The 4,010-nt window shown below is 41.3% G+C and overlaps 1 non-coding gene across 1 annotated transcript; it reads left to right on the forward strand.

Moving 5' to 3' along the window:
• Window positions 1–2,774: 2,774 nt before the first annotated feature.
• trnag-gcc lies at window positions 2,775–2,845 on the forward strand. The gene has a single exon. It is a non-coding gene; the product is annotated as a tRNA-Gly (tRNA).
• Window positions 2,846–4,010: the final 1,165 nt, after the last annotated feature.

A 4,010-nucleotide genomic window follows, 5' to 3' on the forward strand; every position in this document is an offset into this window, starting at 1 on the left:
AGGAGCTAGAGCCATGTTGGGCAAGTGCATGTGGAACCAAAACATACTTCTGCCAAGCACTTGGTGCCTGGTACAATTGGATTGATAACACAAATAGTATACGATGTAGTCTACAGTATCTTATGGAATATTTACTTGTTTAACTGACCATTTCATTGGCAGAGAGGTTTACAATATTTAATATTTACTCTTATCAAGAAAAGTGCCAAGTCAAGAGACCTCCTTCTCTGCTGATGGACCATTAGCAGTTGACCTCTCTGTCCTGTTCTTAATATGGTCCAAGTTACTGGGAGACATCTTACATGAATACTTGTGGTGATGGGGACCTCTTGTTCTTCCACCCTTACCCAGATCAGTATATTAAAGGAAGACATCCTGAGCTACTAAATTAATCTACGATTGCCATATGACAAACATGGGATAAACATAGAATAAAGTTAGGGCCAGTGCAAAAACTTTACCAGTTTGCTTCCCCAGTGGGGTCAGTGGATTGGTAACCCTTATCTGAAGAACAGTGAGGATGTGGTTTTAGAGGAGATGTTTATTTCATGTCATATTAAAATGAAACAAAAAGGTTATCTAAATATATATGAGATTGGTGTTGTTTGGCTATCAGAATACAACGGGGATCCCCAACATTCTTTACCTGTTAGCCACATTCAAATGTAATTAAAAGTTTTAGAGCAACACAAGCATACAAAAACTTCCAGGAGGTACCACTTATAGGCTGCAATTGACTATTGGTAGCCCCTTTGTGGACTGGTAGTATACAAGAGGCTCTGTATGGCAGTGTTTTATATGCAACCAAAACTTACCCTCAAACCAGGAATTCAAAAATAAGCACTAGTTTTAAGGGCACTATAAGCCACATCCAAGAGGATTAGTGTTTAACATGTTGTTCATGAGCCACTGATTGGGTATAACTGGTATACATGAAGAACTTCTCAGCCAGTTTATGGAAATTCCAGTTCCTCGAATGGCGTTCAGAAGGTGTCTAGAAACCACAGTTATCAGCTTTAACCACAAAAAACACTTTCCTTCCAATGTGAAATGGCAGTTGAGTAAAGTCCTTCTTTATTATCTATAGTCCTGGGTGCAGTCTACCCTCTGTTCCCCTCATGTTTCTCCATAAACTTCCTGAAAGTGATTGCAAGTGAATGGTTGGTTCAGTTGAATGCAGAAGTGTGTCTTTATGAATACTATAGTGGGAGAGTCCTTGTATGCAGAGCTCATTAGCACAAGAAGGGGCAATTAGCAGAATGTTTTGGTTTGGAGGGCGAGGCATGAGTAGGGCTTAAAGGCATTGTTGTGGGGAGATCAAAATCTTTGCAAAGGTGCAATAAATAATCTTGGAGGAGTCAGTTGTAGAACAAGGAGTTTGTTTATCCCATGGACACACTTCCGTTAATTGCCTGGTCTGACACATTCTGTAGGTGACACCAACTCAATTATTGGCAACTCAGTGTTATTCTCACTTTGAATCCCTGGGAACTGCCCAACCAAGACTCTCTCAGGAGGAGCAGACTGGTCAGAGAGGGGGTACTTTTCCAATGCGAGTCTTGAATCTAACAAAGTATAACATCGGGGGGGGGCGATATAAGAAGATGTCTGCCTGGCTGATGCAGGTCACAGGTAAACTATCATAATCACTGGGTGGGTGGCAATAATTTTGGCACCCCCTGCCACCAGTGTAAATAGCTACAAGGGCAGCACATCTATAGTTGCCAAATGTGAGTCCCTTTACTATGGGAAACCAAAGTCTGTTCATCCTTAACAGCTCATGTCCCTTTGATGTCCCCTTCTGGTTGTCCAACCTGTTGATTAGGCTGTGCCAACACACTTCCCAAGTGCATGGGGAGGTGCCAACATGTATGGAGAGGTGTGAGAGGAACAATTTACATTAGCACTAACCCCCGCTCATAACACATTCATTAAAACAAGGGCATGGAGTTCAATAGTGACAGAGCTCCCTGTAGACCAGCAGCAGTTGATACACCAATATAGATCCATAGATGTTTTGTGGCTTCTACTGAGTCAAAACACAGCAGATCTCTCACTAATAAAAATAAAAATAAAAAAACTAATAAAAGTGGTAGAATTTTCACCTGTCTTGCGGGAGGCCTGGGTTCAATTCCTTGCCAGTGCAGCAGCACTTTTTTTGAAGCTCTCAGAAGTGCTTCAGCAAACAGGAGCAATGGACAAAAAAAGACAGAGTTCCAATCTCTTTAAAGGATAAGTAAACCTTTAAAATAAGGCAATGTAATAATGATGAGGAGGCTATTGGTCAGAACTGGACAATCATATTTATCTCACCAGCTATTGCAGTCTACTAAAGAACACAATTTCATAACCAGCAATGAAGAGAGAAAACCTGTCCCCAAGATTGTAATGGTGGTTCATCTTGCCCTAATTACTGACTTCTAATTACCCAGCATGCTTGGATACCTGATAGTGATGGAGGTGGCTTCTTCTCTGCCCTGAGTCAGATCAATAAAATAAATTACATTAAAAAGACTACTAAATGAATCTATGGTTGTCATCTGTCTGGTATGCCAATAGGGATAGAGAGGTGTGAGAGGAACAATCTACATTTGACACTAAATTCCCTCCCCTGACATATTCAAGCTCATTAAAGCAAGGGCATGGAGATCTATAGTGATGGTGCCTCCGGTAGGCCTAACTGACACATAACATCTCATATATATGGGAAATGTGCTCTGTGATGTATAGAGTTATAGTTTAAAAAAAGTTGGTCAAAAAGGTAGTACATGCAAGCATTGGTGGTTCAGTGGTAGAATTCTCGCCTGCCACGCGGGAGGCCCGGGTTCGATTCCCGGCCAATGCAGCAACCTTTTTCATTCCACATTATCTATTGACATGACTATTATATGTGTTCTTGTTTTTTATTGTTATTATGTGTGTGTATCTATCTATCTATCTATCTATCTATATATATATATTAATATATATATATATATATTAATATATGCACATATATATAAATATAAGTTATAACCCCGATTTTAATTGGGGATGGTGTCAAAACAGCATAAATTCCTGGGCTCCTTATACTGATTTCCATTGAAGCTACAAGCAGTGCTTCATTCACCCTGTGCAAACAGGCATTACAATTTTACAGTTAAGGACTTTCTTAGAGGATGATGGACACTTAATCACACTAAATGAATCTACGGTTTCTATTTGACTGACATTTCACTGGCATTTCTGGAAAATGAAATAAAGTTGAGGCTGGTACAACAAATATTATCCGTACACTTTCTCCTGTGTATCAGTGGATTGTGGGTCCTTCTCTAACGTTCAGTAAGGGCAGAGACACACGCTGCAATTTTGGGCGACAAATTTCCTCTTCTTGGTGGCGACAAATCTCCCCAAACTTACTCCTATGCCTTTGGAAAACGAAGTGCTCTGAGTGCCATCCCGCCGGCAATTTACATTCTAGCCAGCGGCATGGCACTCAGAGCACTTCGTTTTCCAAAGTCGCCTGAAGTTTCCTCATTAGGCAACTTCAGGCGACTTCAGAATACGAAGTGCTCCAAGTGCCATCCCTCTGGCGATTTAGATTCTAGCCGGAGGGAAGGCAGTTCGGGGAGATTAGTCGCCTGAAGAAACAATTTGTCGATGGGCGACTAATCTCTCCCAATAGCTTTGTGTCCCCGAAAGAGAGGAGATTTGTTGCCAGGTGACTAATCTGCCTGAATCACAGCTTGTGTTTCTGCCCTAAGGATGAGATTTCAGAGGCATTGGTTATTTAGTGCCCATAGTTCTGTTAGCAGAATGTTTTGGACACAGGTATGAAGGAAAGTCTCAGTGAGGATCGTGATATGAGAAGGGAAACCTCTTAGATGTGTTGGTATGGGAAGATCAAGGTATTTGCAAAGGAGCCATTAAAACCTTGTTGGACATGGAGTGTGTCTTTCTCATGGACACACTTCCACTGATGGCCACGTCAGATGGGTTGCATATATTCAGTAGGTGACACCAACCCAATA

The sequence above is a fragment of the Xenopus laevis genome, chromosome 3S (genome assembly GCF_017654675.1).
Source record: "Xenopus laevis strain J_2021 chromosome 3S, Xenopus_laevis_v10.1, whole genome shotgun sequence".
Taxonomy (NCBI): domain Eukaryota; kingdom Metazoa; phylum Chordata; class Amphibia; order Anura; family Pipidae; genus Xenopus; species Xenopus laevis.